A 23127-nucleotide genomic window follows, 5' to 3' on the forward strand; every position below is an offset into this window, starting at 1 on the left:
CAGCATGAAGTTTGCATAGTACTTGTCGAGTTAACACATGTTGTGAGCAAGAAATAAAAAATTCTGTAGCATTTCATGCAGTATATACAAAAGCAAAAGTGCCCCGCAAAAAAAAGAAATAACGATTTAACATAAAATTTAAATAGCTTAATAGCTAAAAATAAGCACCGAAAAATGGATAAAAAATGAAAAAAAGCCGAACAAAGCCCGAAATATAATTTATCGAATGTCTGTTCCAAGTTTCATCATAATTGGGATGTACTGTGGAAGCTAAAAAGTAATGAGCACCTAACTACATTTTTCAGAATGGAAATAATGTTAGGTAGATCATAAAAAAGACACACCTTTATTTCATTGTCTTTACTTGCAATAGTGTCTTCTGAATCTTTCTGACTCTTCTGGAGTGTTTTCATTTGCTCAGAAAGTTCTCTGTATTGCTCTTCCCAGCTTCTGGCCTCTTTCAATAGCTGAAATTGGGGGAAACAAATATGAATTCATTAACACAATTCACAATCACTGTGCAAAGAAATGCATTAAAATTAGTAACTTAATGCATTTGCTCCTGTATCTCGATACTTACATTTTTGTTACTGTCTTTTAAAGTGTTGTTTTCTTTCAACACAGATTGCAGTTCAGCTTTTACTGCTGCTTCTTTTAGTCTGGCCTCTTCCAAACAAGTTTGTACCTAAATTTACTGCTGCTTCTTTTAGTCTGGCCTCTTCCAAACAAGTTTGTACCTAAATCACAAAGTGTAACAGTCAGATAGAAATAGTGGTTCTTGGTCAAATTGAACTTTGATTAGTTCTGGGCAGCAGTAACCAGTACATACTATATTGTGTTTAAAAGGCTACAAGCAATGCAAGGCAAGAGTTTATTAATCACCAAAAGTGAATACAAAATTTGTAATTAAAATTAAACACGTTTTGCAACTTACCTTTGACAGTTCAGCACTCTTAGAATTAATTAAACTCTGAAGCTTCTTGAATGACTTTTGAGTGTCAGACAACTGGAAAAAAACAAAACAAAAAAAACCACACACATTACTACAGTATTTACAAAAAAAATAAATCATACAAATTAGCATAAAGCATAGTCCACCATTGACTCAGTCATCTTAGAGGTTTTCATTAACTAATTTAGAGAAAATAATACAAAAAGAAAAAAAGACTATTCTTAGACTCTCAGTCATAAAAGGTTTTGAAAGCATTGCATAGACCCCGTTCACACCACTGTGCTGGCCCAAGAGAAAATAATACAAAAAGAAAAAAAGACTATTCTTAGACTCTCAGTCATAAGGCACCTTTGAAAGCATTCACATATGTGACTCTCTACAGCCTAAAGGTTGTGAACAGCATTGCTGGCACATATTTAGTTAATGCAACGATGCCCTCAGAATATTTGCGGTACTAAGGCATGCTTTGTGCATTCACTTATGTAGCACATGAAAAGCAGACCTATAAATGTGTCAAATTGCAGCACAGTTTTTTTTTTTTATGGAACGATAGCCTGCACTCAAGAATGGAACAGCTACCAGGATATACAGGTAATCCTTGATTTGTAGCAGATGTTTCTTATTAATATATATTTTTTTCAATGCAGCACAGTACTCAGATTTTATATGACAATCACATTATTCTCTCAAGAACACAGAGGTATTTAGAACGCAGGAAAAAGCAACTTGACTAGTGTTCACAGGTATACATATTTATCCCTACTAATGGGTATTTCACTCAGATTGCAAATGACTAACAGATTAATCAATTAATTTATGGTCATTCACAAGACAAGACTGATGCACCTATATACTTAACATTTGCTCCCTCCTAGGAAAGACATTCATACATTTTACAATAATCATTTAAATAATCATTGTTTCTACGTATTTTAAACCTGGGATCATTTTATGTCTTTGTTTACAACATATTTAACATTCATTCCATTTATAATAAACATTTATGTATTTTACATTACACATGTTTCTTCTCAGTTATACGTATTTGTTTAACCTGCATGCACACCGTCTTTGTTTACAAACGATCGTTAAACTAATTCCATTTATACATGAAACTATTTATGTATTTTAGCTAATTACACATGTTTCTTCTCATTATACGTATATGGAAGATCACAAACACGATTGTTAAACTAAACAACAAAACTAACATTCACATATGACCCGCTTACATCTGAACTTACTAAACGAGGATTGGTCATAAAACAAAACCCTTGTTCTATCGGCACGTGTAGCTAGCACAGCGAGGAACAACTATATCAGGTAAGGTATATGCCAAACCACAAGCTAAGCAATAATCGTCATAGCATCAAGTAGCTATCATCGTACCACATGGGGACAATAACTTAACATTGAGATCTGACCTCGTATTTACATATACAGTGTATAACAATTTTTTCTACACTTGACAAATGCAATAATGACAAGGCTTACCAGTGCCATTTAATCTGCATACAGAACAATCATATATTAATATGATACAAGACTAGAAAAGAATAGAATTTTTAGATACTGTAGAAAAACTTTGAAGAAGGTTCAATTGAGACTGACCTCTTCTATAAACCTACTGACATGCACCAGTATTTACACATGTCCTCTGCACATCCAATACACACTAAAAGGGCAATCCCAAAGGGGCTAGGAATAAGAATACGAAGAATATGCTCTAAAGAAAGTGACTATGTAAAACAAAGACATGTATTAAAAACAAATCTTAAAAAAAGAGGATACAAAGAAAGAATTATAGAGACAGAGTTAAGAAAAGTGGATAAACTAAAAAGAGATGATCTACTAGAATATAAAAATAGAGATAAAAAGGTCAAAAGAGTCCCATTAGTAATGACATACTCTAAACTTTTGCCCAATATTTCTAAGATAGTTTGGAAACATAATTCGGATTCTACATAGTTTCAGAAAAATTGAAAAAAGTGATTTTAATGCCCCAGTTGTAGCATTCAAAAGAGAAGCTAATTTAGGTGATATTCTAGTTCACAGTAAACATAAAAGAATAATTGACAGAATAAGTTCTACAAATACTTGCACTAGTACATGTAAAGTTTGTAAATACATGGACAAAAGTAGAAATATAATTAAACATAAGAACACCACATATCCACTAAAAACTAATACCTACTGTAAAAATAGCAATGTTGTTTATGGAATAGCCTGTGAAAAATGTGATGAAATAAAATATGTTGGAGAGACTGGAACAACTTTATATAAAATAATTCAGAACCACCTTTCATTAATTAGAAATAAGAAAATTAATGAATCAATAGTACAGCACTTCACCAGTTAAGGACATTACATAAATGATGTAAAGTTTGTAGTAATAGAAAAGCTAAAGTTAGACAATGCGACATCTAGAAGAATAAAAGAAAGTAAATGGATAAATAGACTGAAAACAATTATGCCAGCGGGACTCAACAGAAAAGAATAAACTAACTAATTCAAATAAATATCTCAAAGTTAAAAATAACTAAATAGAAAAAATTAATTCAAAAGTTGTGCATGCCAATAGGCTGGGGAGGCTAAATCAAGGCTGATCCTCACAGCCAGCACTGCATGATAATATAAATATAAATTTATATAAAATAATGTTAATTAGAATTAATACAAATTTAGTAATACTGATATAAGTAAAAGTGATGTCACATATATATAGAACAGCCAGTAAAATGAAGTCACTGATAAGAAGAACATCTGGATTGAATCCCCTACATACATCAAGTATTGTCATAAACGTCAAGAACTACCTATGAATAAGTCCAACCCCTATAAACACCTCCAATGTTTTGATTCAAACACAGGCTCCCTTGAGAAAGATATGTACAACATATCGAAACATTGGGCAGCTGGCACTTTGAGCTAATATATATAATATATATATATATATATATATATATATATATATATATATAATATATATTATAAAAAATAATACGAAAAAACTCAATGTTTAATTCTAATCAACTTTGGAGTTAGTCTTCCGCAGCCATCCAGGTGGCTATTGTCAAATACAGCTGCAGCATTATCCTGCCTGACTGTTGTGAGACACTGGCACAGAAAAGAATCCCAAATTGGGTGTTTACCTTTCCTTGTAAACCTTGCTGCATGAAGTACAAAAAAAGCACATTACCATCGACGTGAAATTCATCCTTGCCAAACTCGTTGACCCGATCTATAGGGGTGATTATTTATTGTTTTCGGCATCTTTGAACAGCTCTGGATACTGACTGAAGTAAACTGAAGCCTCATTCAACACTGAACTTGAATACCGGAAGCAGTTTTATTAGACAGGTTTGTTTACGTAAATTTAAAGCAACGTTACCTGTGTTAAGGTTTATATTTGATATGTGTATTGAATTGGTTATTATCAAACAAACAGAAAAAGCCTTTCATGTGTTTTGACCTCCCCAAATGTAAAACCAAAAAATCTCCAACATCATAGAAATTCTGTGTTTTTCCGTGTTATCATAAAAAAATCAAATTGGTAATGTGACATGAAAAGGAGGCGTAAGTCTGCTTTGCATTCATATATATGTAAAGGCTGGCCCTGATCTTGGATTGCAGGCCCTGGGCCACATCGAAACAGCGTCCTAAATCTAGGCCCGCCCTGAGCTGTATACATGACGCCCTATATGATACATGCCAACAGTCCCTATAAGGTCAGGACAGTGCGGGTGGGGGTGGCGGGCTATGTCCCCTATTACATAGGAAGAAAGTCCCGTCTATTGTTACCACTGCATGACAATAAAAATAAATCTTTTAATCTGGGCAGGCAGTATAGTGTAGTGAAACGCACACAATGTAGCAGAAGTAGTGTTGCGCGACATAGCTAGCTGATCACTAACTTATACAAAGGTAAGAACGCTTCATTATGTCTGTTTTTGCTGTTATGATGGTCGTGTCGTGTTGAGTTGTGGGGGATACGTCTATTATTTGATAGAGTGTTTTTTGCGTATGACCCCCCCTACCCCGGAGGTAGTTTCCAAATGTTGGCAAGTAAAACAAAAAAGACCATTTTAGTTCGGTGGACAAAAGTTTCTGCAATGGGTCTTCCTTATTGTCTACCGAGTTGTTTATTTAGGGTTATTACTTTCAGTTTCTGGCGAGAAGGTTCTCAGCCAGTCTGCTTGGAGGCTTTCAGATAGCGGATATATAAAAAATATGATACTGCTTACTCTTTCTTCTTGATGCAGGTTCTTTCTCCTTTCTTCTTCTACAGCAGACTGCAGTGTCCTGAGCTTTTCCATCAGGTTTTCATTATTTTTTTGTAAAGCTTTAAATGCTTCCTTTTAAAGTGAAAGAGAAAACAAATGGTAAACTACCACAACAATTCATGTGCAGCGTTTAACATATATTGAGACATTGCTTTATTACCTGAAGTTTTTCATTTTCATGGGCAGAAGAGGATTTTGTTTTCTCAGACTCCACTAACTGCTGTTCACTTTCCTTAATCTAAAATTTCAAAGTAAAACAAATAAAATATAAAACGTAAAACATGTGTTTTTCTTGTTGATTGTAGCTGCTAGTCTCAGGGGGCAACCTTACAGCTACAGATTTATTATACAATGATTGTATCAACAGATTACTTTTGGTAAATGTGCTGTAAAATAATAATTTATGTAAACTTTTCAAGAAACAATATGTATGGTCTAAGTGTAACAAGTGCATTATTTTCAATATTATTTTCAAAGGTAAAGATTCAATGAAAAGTGTGCTTACCTTCTGTTTCAATTCTGATATTTTTTCAAGAACTTCACATTTTTCTTCAAATAACTGCAGAACTCTTTCCCCCAGTTGCTTTTCTGTCACTAAAATAATAATAAACATGGCAGTTAGAAACTTTAAACCCAGTATATAGAATACAAATTGTAATATTTATTTACAAGCATATTCATTTGTTTCTTTCTTTTCAGAAAACAGAAATTTTAAAAGAAAAAAAAATGTAACTACTGAATTTTTTCCACATTAAAAAAAATAATACATCAAGTTTTAAAACAAACAAACACTCCCTGTGATGGCTCTGGGATGCAATAACATGTACACACAGACTGGTGCGTTAGCATATTAAAAACAAGCAATCTCAAGCTTCACATTGGTTTTCATATATAACAGTAAGATAAGGTTACTTACATAGGTATGTCCTATTCTTTATCTAAAAGAAAAGGGAAAAAAAAACATTGTAAAAATAAAACACACAGTAAAACCTACACCAACAAAATTAAGGTGCAACTTGCTAAATCCAAGAACAGGTTTCTCTTTATTTTTTTCTAAACTAGTACAAACAGAATAATTTATTCCACTACCTGACTGGCTAACCCTTTTAAAAAGAGCTATATATATATATATGATAATATATATATAATATTTTTTTAATAAACTTACTACAAGGAGGGTCCTCCAGAGGAGAATTATGACTGTCAAGCATCCCACGAGAAAGGTTATAATCACTGGCTCCCACGGCACACCGTAAAAACTGGGCCCTGGTTGCCAGTCCTCAGGCAGGGCAGCTACCAACTGAAATAAATAAATAAATCTTCAAAACTGCAGGGTACCATACAACAGGTCTCTCATTTCACGCTATTTAGTTGCAACACTACCAGAAAGTCTGAAACACCGGCTTTACCTACTAGAACATAGTTATATATGAGACAGAGAGACTTTTTTGGAGGAATAAAATGGTTTGCTCAAGTCATAACACCAAGAAATTAAAAAGTGTTTACTGTATTAACAAAATCAGAAGATAAAACTGAGATTCTTCCTGCCATGTCACTTCAGATCTACGCAAATATATCCCAAGGTTCTGATTGGATTTTATTTTGAAAATGGACTGTACCCCCAAATAATCTGAACAGATCATAAAAACATAAACATGCACATTGCATCCTCCTCCATTTAACTTGTGCAACAATGTAACCCTGGATTTATTTTATGTTATTCTGCAACCAGTCACTGAAACAATCTGGAACACACTGTGCTGCTTTTTGATCAAATAATAATTTCATCAATTAATCTAGACATAATGCAATTTTAAAATAGCAGCAAAGATTAAAAACAAACAATGCCACTTTATATAGATAGGATTGATAGCTACTTTTTTCACTTTTTAAAATACACTTATCCAATAACAAATGAAAAACAGAAATAGATATAGAGACAGATATAGAAAAAAAAAATAAACCACCACAACACTTTAATTTACCCTCCCAAGAAGACAAAAAAAATGGTCTAGTTTGTACAAATATACACTTACAAATCTGACGTGAGTTATGTAGTGAATTGTGAAAAGCAACCAAAAGGGCTATACTACTGTATTGCTCGAACGGTGCAGTGAACTTATATTACAGTCAAGGAAATTGAAACACAAACATTTTATTCAAGTGTGGAAAAAAATGCGATGCGATTAACGGACTACACTGTATAAGACTATTTTTGCAAGCTCTAAAAATCAGGTGAAATAAAGTAGTAGATAGATTTGAAGGGCAACGCCTAAAAAACTAACGTCATTTAATTTAGCCCCATATAATTTAATGCGATTAACTGTTATAGTACTAGTAACAACAATTTTAAAATACATTTTGTTAGCAAACTACTGTGCAGCTTAAATTCTGTCTGCGGGCTTTGGAGAAAACGCCCACTAAATAATCAAGCAAGTTTACTTACATTAATTACTGTCCTAACCAAAAATGCGTAAAAACCTAAAGATATTCCTTCTTCAAAGTCTTCTTGCTCTAAATTATCCATATCGAAAACTGGATGACAGGTGGAATTAAACCACAGGTATGCGATTTTACACTAAAAATACACTAAAAAAACAGTGTATTTAAATACCGACATTGGTACGACATATTAGTAATCGGAATTATTTCTGTTAATAAAATAAAAACGGCCTCTCAGGCCTCGATGTTATTTTTTAAATGTTAAAAAAAAAAAAAAAAAAAAAAAAAAAAATAGGATTAAAACACATCAAGATTTAAGATGACAAATGTGAATATCAAAGAATAATGAACGTTAATAATTAACGTTAGTTAATTAGATTTGAAAATATAATCGATAATAAATGGTTACAGAGAAGCAGTGTTTCTCTTCAAGTTTACAGATCTAGCTCTACAATGAACTTCTCTCCCTAGCACGTCAATAATGCCTGACCTTTACTGACCACCACAACGTCACAATAGCTGAGGACAACATACATCGCTTCCATAGCGACACCTAAACGTGGCTGAAAAATAAATAGATGAAACTACAATATATAAAAACATGTTTAATTACCTCAATATTATTTTAAACAATATTTTAACTACTGAGCCCAATAAGGAGTGAATTGAAAAGAGTTAGAACCAAGTTTAAAATTCAAAAGCCAACACCTGCCTGTCAGAGTTTTAAAAGTTAGTTACCTACTCTGTGTATAATATACTGTGCCTATAGAAAGTCTACACCCCCCTTTCAAAATGTTCACCTTTTGTTGCCTTATAGCCTGGAATTAAAATGCATTAAAGTAGTTTTTTTTTTTTTTTTTTCATTTTCCCTACACATCCTACCACACAACTTCCAAGTGGAAAAAAAAATATTCTAGAAATTTGTAGAAAATTAATTAAAAATAAAAAATGAAATAGCTTGGTTGGATAAGTGTCCACCCCCCTTGTAATAGCAATCCAAAATTAGCTCAGGTGTAACCCATCATCTTCAAAATCACACACAGTGTTAAGTGGCCGCAAACTGTGCTAAATTGTAGTGATTTATCCAATTATGATCTTTCATTTTAGTATTTTAAATTTTTCCCAATAAAAGCTTTTTGCCCCTTAACAGTATGGGAAAAAACATCCTCATTTAAATGCATGAACACTGAGGTACTGACACAACAAAATGTGAAAAAAGTTCAAAGAGGCGTAGACTTTCTATAAACTCTGTATATTGTATATATAATTCCATTCTGGCTATATATATTATATATATATATATATATATATATATATATATATATATATATATATATATATATATATATATATATAATACTGCAGTAGTGACGTTAACTCGGCATATACGTCTACAAGATTACTTGACCTTTGACCCATATTTGACTCCAGTATATCCTGACCAAAAAATGACTCGTTTTAAATCATAAGACAACACCCACAATTCGTGGTTTTTAGGTACTTAACAAATCTGTCTCTGTGAAGATTTATAATCATCATCCAAGAACGACAGTAACAACCAAGCAAATGAGACAGATAATATTTGACTCTGACAGTGACTAAAAAATAAAAAAGCATACCTCATTTTAACCATTTCCTTAAAAATACGTTATTGTTTGGTGTTCAGTATCTACCCAGTTTAAATCCACCATTCCTGAATTATCAAAATAATTAAATTTAAGATTCTTTAATACTGACTTAATGAATAAAAATAATAACATAAATTAAATTCACTTGCAATGTGAACCATATCACCTTTTTATTTTCTTTTTTTATCACACATAATATCCATGTTTTATAAAAAATAATAGACTGGCTTCAGCGAGTTAAAGGAAAATAATTCCATCTCGGGTTTCTGTGACAGTTTATAAACTACTCAACCTAACGGTCTCGTAGTTTATGACGTCACATAAACCCGAGATGGAATTATTTTCCTTTAACTCACTGAAGCCCATCCATCCATCCATACATCCATCTATGAGTACGGCACGGGTATCCGAAAACCCATGTACCCGTCAGGTTTTAAATTACCCGGCCCAAACCCGGGTCTCTTTTTACAACCCAGGTATTAATTATTAATTTGTCAATTTAAAGAAAATGTGACAATGCAGTTGTATGTGGGGGCCTCCAGCCGGCGTAATAAAGACCACATTAAAGCAAGCTTTGTATTAGCAGCAAGTACACCTCATAATAACAGCGTGATTATTCTTCCCAGGAACAAAATCGAAATGAAAACATCATACCAACATACTTTAAGTCAGTGATAACTCTTACTTATCCATTAATAATAACAATAATAACAACAACAGCTGTGTGGCTTCCAATACAGAAGCTTTATCTACAGTTATTATGCAGAGATAGTTTCTTACTAAAAAAGGTAAAATAAGTAAACAAATAACTAATGTACTGTGAGCGGTGCTCCCCAGAAAACAGACAGAAAACCATAAAGAATTTGATTTTAATGAAGTAGATTTACTAAGAAAATGCATACGCACTACAAGATGCATAAGGTGCCAAGTAGAAAAATTAAATCAGCATTAGAAAAACAATCATAATGCTTTGCTTGGATGCCATGTTAATGTAAGACATTTTTACATTATCAGATCTGGAGGACTGCACTTTTAAGTTTGGTTTTGGACTATTGGGTTTGCCAAAGGGAGAATAATGTTAGAAAAACCATATGTGACAAAAACAGGTAAACAGGAAAAGTGATAGAAAGAGAAAGAGCAGCAAGACATACTCCTTGCATATACTTTTGTTTTGTGTAAACTACGCTGTGTTCTGATTGAGAAAATAAATAAAACCTCTATTACTGGAACCATTGCATCGCCATGAATCAATACAAGTACAACGTTAAATTAACAACAACTGAATATGGCCAATAGATGTCGCAAAGGATCCAGTGTATGAATCACATTTAACATAACTATACAAACTGAGATTTTGTTATTATTATTTCAATGTTTCCACTACTGAAAAAGGCTACTCAAGTCTACAGAGCAAGAGACTTTTTTTTCTTTTCTTTAAATCATTACCGGAAAAAGACCCGGTTATCCAGGTATTTTTCACGGCAGATACCTGGTTCCTGATTTTCTACCCGTGCTGACCTCTATATACACAAACACACATACACAATTGTAGTCAAAACACATAATTATGAGAAAAATCTTTTTTGTAGCAAGTTTTGCTTTTGTGGATGAGGAAAAAAGTTACAAGAAAGAGATAGTCATACCCTGACAAGGAAAATTACTACAACCCACAAAAAGATCTGACCAAATTCAATGTGAAAAATGTGCAAAAATCAGATAGGAGGCACTTTTTCACGGCACCGTGTGTGTGTGTGTGTATCTAAGATATATATATATATATATATATATATATATATATATATATATATATATATATATATATATATATATATATACAGACACAGACACACACACACACACATTCATATACAAGGCTTGAACATTGTTCTTTTCAAATAAATAATGTAATGTTAACACCACTGTAGTAGAAAAAAGTATTTAGTTTAAATGTAATTGTGTTGGGGTGCCCCGCCCCTGTACATATGTTGTATATATATATAAATATATAATATATATATATATATATATATATATATATATATATCCCGTGCACTAATACAATGTGGAGCTATGTAGCATGAGTGTTGGCAAAATGTAGATTTGTATTTAGTTCCAGGGATTGTACACTGCATTTGCAGATTAAAGTGGGTATTAATATGGAGCACAGGGAGCACAATTTGTTCACATGCAGATGTACCGAGATTCCAAGTGAATGACTGATTAGCAATCGAGTCTCAGTACAGCTGCATAAAAGATGCAGTGTTTCTCTCACTCTGGGTTGGGTGTACAGGGAGGAGGTAAGGGAGAGAGGAGAAAAATTACAATCTAAAACTAACAATTGCTATGCGTACGGGAACACCAGCGTGATACTTGTTTGCTCCATGTCCGTGTGTTTGTTTTGGCTACTGTGCCGTTTTATTTTACTTTCATTTCACTCGCTGTGCTGTGCGTCTCACACATTTAGCTCATTAGTAGTGTGTGTGAGTGTGTGTGTCTAGTTTTATAATCCTGTTGCATCTTACTGTAGTTTAGTAACTGTCCAATGTATCTCCAGATGCTGGACCTGATGGTGGACTATGTCTATCTTGTGGAATGACTATTACTAATTTTCTCCGGTCTGGTACTCTGAGTGGTAAATGATGGCATGAAACTGAACATTAGAAGCCAGTCTTTGAATAGAATGCCAAATAATTTCACTGACTTCAGTACAATTTACCTTGTTAGCATATTCAGATGTAATAAAAGGGCGATAAAAGTATAGCTCAGATTTGTTAAGTAATGGATTGAAAATGAAATTATAATAATGGATCAGTAAAATGGAAAGATTAAAAATGAGGAGTTATCTATACTGTATATACTGTCACCAGCAACACTGACTGAGTTAGGTTGAACGTTCAGGGCATTTTTATATACAGTATCTGTACATACCAGTAAGAAAAATAACTTTTGATCATTCATGAAAACATAAAGCAGCATAAAAACCTGTGTATTCTTCCAAATTTCTTAGAATTGTAATTACTTACTAACACTTGAAGGAAATATATTCATTGTTATAAATGTTAAGCTTGTGAAACAAATAGTACCAGAGAGAAGCAATGTGTGTATATGCAGCAACTGACAATTCATCACTCAGGTATTACCTTGGAGTGTTCCCTTGCAAGGTGTCAGTCCATTTAAAATTCTGAATGAAGTGCAGCTTGTTTTCTTGTGCTATACCATCCAGAGAAAGTATGAAGCCTGTAGGACAATACATAGTTTAGAAACCTTTTAGGAGCTGGATTTATACTGAACTTATGCTGACAGAGAGAGAGAGAGAGAGAGAGAGAGAGAGAGAGAGAGAGAGAGAGAGAGAGAGAGAGAGAGAGAGAGAGAGAGAGAGAGAGAGAGGATGAAAGGATTCCCTGGTTGGTTTAGAAATTATTTAGTTTAAATCGACATGCAGAGCAATGCACTGTAAAGGTCATTGTTGGGTCTCTAGCACTGAAGGGTTACCAAATTCAGGGTCAGAAACTCACGCTTGCCCGAGGCGAATTAAATCTGATGAGGACTAGTTGATGTCTGTGTCTCAGTAGTCCTCTGGGCGAGTACTTAAAACAAATGTACACATATACTCTCACGCATTCACAGTCTTGCATTAAAAAAATGCAGAAAAAGTCAATTTTCTAATGGGGTGTAGCAGTGGTGAATAAGCATTCATAATGCTTACAAAACAGTCACTCAGAACTGAAGCCTCCCTTCAACTTTCCTGCAATGCCAATCGAACTTCTTGACATTTTACATTTGTGGCCTCATTTTAAAACTAATAATTAAACAAATGCCACAATGAATACTATCAATGCTTAAAACATAATAACACAATATATTCATAATAAAGTTCAGTTCTTACCTACAAACAACAGTAACACATTTAAAGTTTGGGACTCGCTGTCTGTACCTTGGGGTTTACATTATCGTCAGCATATTTTAAGTGACATTACTTTTTAAAAACACATTTCTCTTATAACAATACAATCAGTTTGTTTGAAAACCAGGCTTTAATCACCGATAACAGGTGCATAAGTGGCAATTCCGCGAGCGCTCTGGGACTCACCAATGCAGGGGAGAAATAAGGTCCCGCTTATTACAAATAAATTACATGTTATGTCAAACTATAGTGTGGATGCCTCACAGTCCGATCTGCTTTTAAAAAGTAAAACATTCACTGGGAGTTCTGACAAAACGGAAGGTGATCCTTCACATATTCAAATCCATTTATATAAAGTCCCCCAGCTTTCTTGAAAATATCTGCGTTTCCCTTTTTTTCTTTTGTATTTGTTATTCTATCATTAGTAATAGTATCCAACCTAGTAGATTCAGTGTCCGTCAGTTGTGGCAAATTCTACTGTACTTGCTGAAGCGGTTTTCTCCCACTGCAAATTAAAAAAAAATAAAATACTGTATGTAGCCACCTAACTAAAAATTTCATCCCGAGGGTTACAGTGAAACGTTCCTCCTTTAAATTAGGATAGTGAAGACCGCATTTCTACATGAATTATTATAGGTAGTAAATTCACATTTATTTAAATCACTCACTATAAGCACCAATTCCACAAACCTGCCAGCATTTTTGAAAATAGCAACACATGTAAAAAACAATAAAATAAACATTGTATCTGTGTCATCGGTGCCAATTTCAGAAGGAGCTTCGTGGTCGGCAAGGTGAGAGAATTTTTTCCTGTCACCCGTCTGGTGCTGTCGGTGTCAGTTTCTCAGCACACAGTACAGTAGTCACTCAGTAACGATGTACAAACAGGTGATTGATCGATTTGTAGGAGCGTTTGCTAAGGTGCCTTTGTATGTATTATAAGGTGTTTATTTTTTAGAAGCCGATTTTCAGGGACCACAACTTGTTGTGGATTACAACTTGGACACTTCACATTAGGACTAGCAAGTTTCAGAAGGTACCACAATATTGTTAGCATCTAACCCTACAAATTGCTCCTGGGAAACGTGGCTTGTGCTAGCAGAAAAACGTGCAAATAAAATTTTTACTTCTATGTAACGCCTTATGATAATTTGTGCATCAATACAATGATGACAACCAAGACTTTGATGGACATTATTTAAAGGAAAACTGTAAATTTCCTTTTCTCTCAATCTGGTTGAATCAAGTAATCAAATCAGATCTGAATTAGAAGTGGATAGCATAAGCATTTAGAAACTTAATTCTAGCATCACCACCACCAAATGAGCATTTGCAAGGTATCGGTGACTAACCTTGTAGAAGTGAGAAGTATGCATCTGTAGCATTTTTCATCATTTCAGCATTAGCGGTGACATCTGTTAACAGTTCTAACAGCCGTGCTCGTGCTGACTTCAGGTCACTAGAATTAAAACAATGTAATTCCAAAATATAATTCTAAAAGAAATATATAACACTTCAGCCAAGATACCAGATTTCATCTACAAAATAACGCAACCTAGGAAAATTTAATATACGATACATTTTTACAAAAAACTATGACGAAACATTACAACAATGATATAAAATACAAGCAAAATCCTACAATAATCACCACTTAAAAAAGGCATAAACCCTAATAGATTGTTCTCATAGTATCATTTTACAAAACAATCTAGAGAGAAAGTTCACTGATGCTCAAAAGTCTGGAAGCAACATGATTTTGAAAAATGGATTTCTACAATGGTGACTCACAGGCTTATTGGAGAAATCTAGTCTTGTCATTTACCATTCTATTAATTGGGGCCCAAACGAAGAACAAAAATCCCACTCATACATTATGCATTGGCAGTAAATAGATGACAATGTGGGTACACGTCAATTGTAAAACAACTTGCTCACTAAATATTCTTGCCATTCTCCAAGAGAGGACGGTTATCTACTCAGAGTTACCAAGATATTTAGTAGGCAAGAGGTCTTAACAGGTAATAATGGCTATCCCCCAGTCACCCTGTGATATTTGCTGTTTAGTTTACATAAATATTGGTATCTGGGGGGACAGTCTGCCACAAAAGCAAGGACTTACTTGCATATCTTATTAGCACCAGTACTTGCAGCTACTCCATACAGACTGAAGGAAACAGGCGCAGTGGCCTTCAAAGGATTTCTGTGAAACCAATGCGTCATGGCCTGGAACAGCTGCAGTATTTCTTCTTCTAGTTGAGTGAAAAGTATGCTTTAATAGAGGGAAATACAGATTTAAATGTAATCTCTTTAAAATAATCTCCATCCAAAGGAAGACAGAAAACAATATTAGTATACAGATCATCCTCAGTTTCTACCCTGTTCATAGTTCCACAATATAATGCAAAATAAATAAATATATTCTAAGCCAGGTACATTTACAACAAGCGTGTCTGTTAACTAACTTGCTAGGAGGCTGTGTGGTCCAGTGGTTAAAGAAAAGGGCTTGTAACTAATATTCACTTAACCTCCCCGTGTTTCATATTTTGGGCAAGACTAGTTGTAAGTGACTCTTCAGCTGATGCAAAGTTCACACATCCTAGTCTCTCTAAGTTGCCTTTGATAAAGGTGTCTGCTAAATAAACAAATAATACATAGTTTTGAATTCTGACCTTGTTTAAAGTTACCATATTCCGTTTTTAATTTTACGGGTATAAGATTCTTTACCCTTCGCCCCCACCTTCCACTTTCTCATTTTAAAGTAGTCAACAGTTATAAATGTCATCTACAAAGTAGGTTATGGTTCAAGAAAACAAAAGAAGATTTCAAAACGTTTTGAAAAGGGCAAAACATGAACTATTAGTTCACAGCGTATGTTAGTGGTTGGTATAAAACAAACACTTGTCTGCCATAAACTGTAATCAGGTGACAGGAGAAAAAAGAACATCATCTATTTATTTAGTGATAACTCAAAAAGTAAAAGTTGCTAAACTTAAAGATTTGTTTGCTGTTTGTTGTTTAAATGTTTAATTAAAATCTCAAATCCCTGCTAGTTTGGAAGTAGTTGACCCAGGCCTGTGTTTGCTTTTCATGTCAAATAAAGTTAAAATATAACAAACACATACTTACACTACTTCACTTCAGACTATAAAACCATTAACAACGAATATATATATATATATATATATATATATATATATATATATATATATATATATATATATATATATATATATATACTATTTAAATACATGGCAGTTTACAATGGCGTTTTGTCATTTGTGTAAAATACAAGTTATATATCTAATTCATAATGTTAGTAAAGCCAGAAATCAGATAAAAACATTAAAACAAAAATCTCAACCTTCTTCCTGGGTTTCTCCAGTAAAGAACGTCCTGCAAGCACTTTACTGTTACTTGATTGGGTAGTTTTCAGTGAGGTAATCTGTTAAAACCCTGATTGGAGAATCCCACCGTCCATCCCACGCCCCCATGGTTTGAGCTGTATTTACTGTTGTAGGTTGCGCCCCTGGAATTGGGGCTGTCTTTACGAAGGTACCACCAAATGTTCCTGTTAGGACACTGCATTCTGATTAGTTATCATATTATTGTTAATAAAACAATTAATAATCCTCTCCCAACATTGAAACCCTAAATCTAAGGTCAGTATCTTATACTGCAGCCATTACATATCTACAAAAAGGATATTGCTGCTCTAGAAAGAATGCAAAGAAGAGCGATCAGAATTATTCCGGGTTTAAAAGACATGTCATATGCAGACAGGCTAAAAGAATTGAATTTATTCAGTCTTGAACAAAGAAGACTACGTGGCGATCTGATACAAGCATTCAAAATTCTAAAAGGTATTCACAATGTCGACCCAAGGGATTTTTTTAGATGTGAAAAAAGAAACAAGGACCAGGGGTCACAAATGAAGATTAGATAAAGGGGCATGCACAACAGAAAATAGGAGGCACTTTTTTACACAGAGAATTTTGAGGGTCTGGAACCAACTCCCCAGTAATGTTGTTGAAGCTGACACCCTGGGATCCTTCAAGAAGCTGCTTGATGAGATTTTGGGAACATTAAGCTACTAACAACCAAATGAGCAATATGGGCCGAATGGCCTCCTCCCGTTTGTAAACTTGCTTATGTTCTTAAGTAGTTCATGATTGGCAGTGAATAAGCATTTTTGTTACTTAAAAAAAAAAGTGAGCGGAGGTGCTGACTTCCTCAGTTGTCCTGACAGGAACATTTCATGGTACCTTTGTAAACACTGTGGAATTGGACGTGCCAGTTTGTGTCAGCCTAACCGGAAGGCGATGCACTTCAATGATTGAAAACACAAAGACCCAAACATATAATCAGCTATAGCCTGGGTGCCACCTGCTATTAACAAGTTCTTGCTCTGCGCCGTATTTTAAAGGCAGAGGTTTACTAGTAATACAGTTGTAAACCCAACCACCAGATTTACTAAACTTTTTTTTTTTTTTTTAAGTTAACCACATAATCACATTTACCTATGTGTTAGTTCAAGTTAGTAGGTTAATTTGATAAATTATTAAACAACAAAAAAATATACAAATGGTCACGTTTGTGAAAAACTGCTCTATTGAGAAATGTTTTGTCACTTTATATCACAATATCTCTACCCCGTTGTGTCCTATGCCGGTGTTCCATATTATCGCCTAAGCGGGGCATCATGGGAATTCAAAGAGTTCCGATAGCGACTTTTTCCCTGTCTATATAATGTCAAATTTGCCCCATTTCCTATTCCAAACCTTCTCTTTTTAAAACGATTGTGTTTTGAAACACGATTCACCTATATTTATGCAGACAACCCCCCCCATTAACACATACGTGTTATTATTTCTACAATCGATATTTTCACCTGGCCTGACAAGAGCTCTTTATCGGCGAAAGACTCAGAAACTGCCACAGTCACACATATTCATGAGCAGTGATGTGTCAGTGGACTGCCCAGGGAAACATTAAGCCTTAATTACTATATTATTATTATTATTATTATTATTATTATTATTATTATTATTATTATTATTATTATTATTATTATCACTACTACAAATAGTACTAATGCCTCGGAGATGTTCTGCATTTAATTGCGGCAACACAGTAAAAAAAAGTAAATATATACCCTTTCAATTTTCCGCCGGATGATCTTTTTTGTAAGTTTCACAAGGCCGGAATTCATCTTTTTATTTATATACAGTAGATGCTGCTTGGGAGCCATAAAAAGCTGTCTATCTGAAAGCTGTTAAAGCGAAAAACCATAGTATAGGATTGATTCCTGTAAAAATGTTACTAACCAAAAGTTATCTTTATCGGAGTTGCTAATAAGCGGCAACTATTGTATAAACGCATAATTAAAAATGCATCGTCTATTTATTGTCTGTATCTATCAATTAATCAATTAAAAAAATATGTATTTCTTTAAAAAGCTTGTTATAGTTTGAAGTCTGTTTCATATCCTTTTTTTAGGCACTATTAAAATGTGTCTATTATTACAATACTTTGTATATTTATGTCTTATTAATAAAGCAACCGCTTTATGTAAACATGTTTAAATGTACATATATATATATTTTTTAATGATCGTCTTGTATTTATTCTTAGCTCAGTTCTCAGTTATGGTTGCAATTCATGACTCAGCAGTTTTGAATACTCTAACAATAGTAGTTCTTACAGTATGTATGTTTTACTTCTATCGTCTTAAACTTTATATTTAATTTACGGCTCCCGCGGAAAAATGAAACGGGAGATATACATCGAAATAGCTTTGTACTATCCCTGACTATGCTGCAGCTAAATTGCTAGCTTATTGTTAGACCGCCGCTGTCACTTTCAAACACAAGTGCTTCCGGCAGTGTACTAAACGGCAAAAATAATGATAATAACAATGATAATACAGCAAATTATAAATATATAAAAAACAACGAAAATTAAAGAAAACCACAGAGATAAAGTAACGGGAAATGGGAAAGAACTATGAGGTTTCAACTGGAAATGACAGGAAAAAATAATCGCTAATGAGAAATAAACAGTAACAAGTTAATAGTATAAAAACACATTTTCCTGTTGGGTTAATGTAGACATATTTGAATAAAATGTCTTGTCTTAGTTTATTGTAAAGTTATTAGAATTTGGTTACAACTAAAGTCTGAGAAAATGTAATATTTCTTACCTCAGATTGCCGTTGATCACCTCTCTGAGCTCGAGCTATTTAAATAAATAAATAAATAAATAAATAAATAAATAAATCTACCCGCCTGGCAAACGCCTCTGCACGCGCCGGTCGTTATTCCCATTTCACCCAGTGAGAATGAACTGGTGCCAGTGGCAGAACGGCATCTAAACAATTGGGTTGTGGTTTTCTTCTAATGTTATTTTTAAAACATAGATATAGACAGAAAATAAATGATATCATTATATTTTAGAATTAAATTATATTTATAATGATGTATATGTAATGATATTCAGAGAGGAGATGCATAAATAAATAATTGTGTCCCGCTTCCCCTGACACCTCAGTGTCGTGCAGGTGATTTAGCTGTGGGAGTCAGTACGCATATTTTTTTTTTTTTCATTAATACTTAATCAAACTGCAATCTATAAAAAAAGTCTATGGAGATCTTGCCATTCTTTGTACAGCTACATAAATTATGTTAAGCTCTATATATTTCTATAGATGTTTCCTCAACATCCATATAACTATAGAGATTCCAAATTTTTCTATAGAATTCTATAGAGATTTTGTCAACCCCCCTAAAACTATAGAGATTTCACAATTTTCTATAAAACCATTTTCACAAGGAGGATCATTACCTCGGAAAATCGATATTTCAGATAAGGCCTGAACCTGAATATTTTGGAATTCTTTTGTATGGTTGTTAGAAGTGTAACCCTTCAAAGTTGCTCTTTAGGAAATATGTGGGGGTTTTAGCATTTTGATAAAGGACTCTTCATAGACAGTTACTGTTCCAAGCACCTTTATTTTTTTGCTGTCAAGATGCAGTTTTAAAATAAATAACAATTTTCAACACCAGAAAGTCTTAGAACTTTTTGTGGGGATGTAGAGGGAGTAATTGTATAGCATGCAAAACATTTGAATATTCAAACAGTATTTATTTGATGCCTATATCCAATATATCTAATAACCTGTAACACCTAGCCAATAAGGCAAGGGAAATAGCAAGTAAAAACCTGGGAAAGATTATAACCCAGGCAAACAATTTATCTATACGTAGTATACACACACCATCACAGACTCTTTTGGAAGTCAGGTAAGTTGTCACAATATCCTTTCAATAAAAGCTCAAGACACAGGTTACAAGAAAATACAGGTAAACTTTGGTTTTATTTCAGTCACAGCTGTACCAGGAGGGTGGGGGGCTGGAGACGCAGCTCTGCTCAACCCACAGGAAAGGTGCAAAAGAAAACAAATCAAAAACACAAACTAGTGAACAAACACAAATAATTCTAGTGCCACAGAAATCACGCAAAACAACAAATAAAAGAACTCTGAATCTTGTGAAACACAAATAAACAAAATAAAGTAAGCCACACAAACTCAACCAAACAATTGCTCAGAATAATACTGCACAATAACGGACTACTACTAGTAAATACAGTGTAGGAACAGCTGACACAAGCTGCATTAACAATTAGGGTTAAACTTCATAAATAAAGTGTATTCTATGGTTAAAAGGGTATACAATGTTTAATACAAACTTTAGAACAAATAATAAATACATAACTAGACAAGAGCACAAATTCACAATTGATTGATAAGTAGACAGAGGGGCGGAGAGTGAGGAATCGCAAAGACAGTGGCAGCAGACTTCAAGGGTGATCTCAACGCAAACAATTCAGTTTCTATACGACCCACAAAACAAACAATCAATTTTCTCACTTTCATTCTATAAGCTCCAGAGCACGTCGCAGCCCTGCCCGTCCTCTCTGCGCTCTGACCTCTTGATTCTCTCCAACACAGCATATATATATATATATATATATATATATATATATATATATATATATATATATATATATATATATATATATATATATATATATATATAGCAGAAATGACAAACAAGGAAATTAAATTACATGATTAACCAATAGTATAGATCATGCAAGCAGAGAAAATTAACGCAACCAGTTTAATGCGTTTTGTGTTTACATTTGCAACCCACGCATAATCGTCTTCTTATAAATAGAGAGTAACACACACACACACACACACACACACACACACACACACACACACACACACACACACACACACACAATATAAACAAGTGAATTATCCCACATAATCTACATATACATTTTCGGACCAGTATGAAGTGAAAGTTGATATTGTTGAAGTGAAAGTTGATATTGTTGCTAGATAAGTCAAAACTTATTTAAAAAAACAAAATAGCAAATAACAGCTTGAAGGTACAGTGTCCATAATAAAACACAATTCCTATGTGTGTCCTACCTGCTTAGCTTTAGCCTTTCATTCATTTTTTTTATTTTCCTCAGACACTTTTAATCTGTAAACAGATCATTTACACAAGTGTTTGATAGCAGGTGTTTCAATTCTATATGTCTAACCCATGCTACCTTTTTCAGCTTTAGTGTGAAATTTATATTGTTATTTTTTAAATTTTTTATTTTTTTTATTTTTTTTTTTTTTATTTTTTTTTGCTTGGTGGTTATGTTGTTTACCCTGATCCACAGTCCAGTATAGTAATTACAGTGGTTTTTGATTAGGTTATTCTGATCACATTAACTTTTCAAAAGGAACTAATGATACAGACTTGTTGATTAAAAAGAAAACAAAAAACAGTTTTGAAGGGTTATATTCCAGTACAATATACATAGCAATTAGCAAATAGAAACATTTTAGCTACTGGGTGAACACACTGGCTTTTAAGTTTCCATTCAGATAGTCCCAGTGCAGTAAAGCAGTGTGAAAGTAAGCCAGACCACATATATATTTTGGGATTCTCTTGTAACTTCTTTTAGGTTTTGAATAGGTTCACAGAACTTCCTTGCTGCATGAGCTGTTTATTGCACAAGGTTTTATTGTTAGAAAAGAGAAGACCAAAACTGGTTACCGTTTTAACCAATGTGTAAACATTAGCTTTTCATAAATACAAACACAAAACAAAAACACAATTTGTAACTAAGGAGATTTATTTAGTTTACTGTACTACTATACAGAGCAGATATTTCAGATCATATACCTCCCTCTGCTACCATCATAAATATATAACATTTTTAATTGAACTGGCAACGTAGTCGGTATCGTGTGTTGGAAACATGACAGTGATGTTGTACTGTGATGGAGTAATCCACCATAGCTGTCATACGACACTTTATTAATACAAACTGTTTGTGGTTTTTATTTAGATTAGCAAGGCAGCTACAGAAAGAGGTTCAGTCATCCAATTCTTTAGATTTAACAGAAGATCAAAAGGTAGGTTTCTACTGTTGCGGGGGCGCTGTTTCTCTGTACAAAACTGAGTATTTTTCATTTGATCAAAGGGAAGAGATCTGATTCGAAAAGCTATTTTCCCCTCGTGATTTGGCAATTACAGCCTTACATTTAAATACTTTTTTTTTTTTTTTTTTTTTTTTTTTTTTTTTTTACAATATTTGTATCTAATATTCGACTTTTATCATAAATATTAATATGTAATTGCTTTGTCCTGAGACAAAACTCAAAGCTCACTCAGGAAAAGGACGGGACACATTGAGCAGTAGAGGTAAAAGAGACCTAGGTATAGGGATCGAGCTGACTATAACTAAAAGATTAACAGCAAATAAAGAAGCGGGTTTCGGCGTATAAACGCAATACAGCCTGATTACGCTGCAGGTGGAATTGGGAATGTTCTCTAAGGTAGC

General features: G+C 33.6%; 1 long non-coding RNA gene across 1 annotated transcript; it reads right to left on the minus strand.

Moving 5' to 3' along the window:
* Positions 1-931: 931 nt before the first annotated feature.
* On the minus strand, positions 932-5468 carry LOC121311953. The gene is made up of 3 exons (XR_005949599.1): positions 5396-5468; positions 5197-5307; positions 932-1006 (listed from the first exon to the last, which is right to left on the minus strand). It is a non-coding gene; the product is annotated as an uncharacterized LOC121311953 (long non-coding RNA).
* Between the last annotated feature and the right edge of the window lie 17659 nt (positions 5469-23127).

Source organism: Polyodon spathula, unplaced genomic scaffold, assembly GCF_017654505.1.
Source record: "Polyodon spathula isolate WHYD16114869_AA unplaced genomic scaffold, ASM1765450v1 scaffolds_3427, whole genome shotgun sequence".
Taxonomy (NCBI): domain Eukaryota; kingdom Metazoa; phylum Chordata; class Actinopteri; order Acipenseriformes; family Polyodontidae; genus Polyodon; species Polyodon spathula.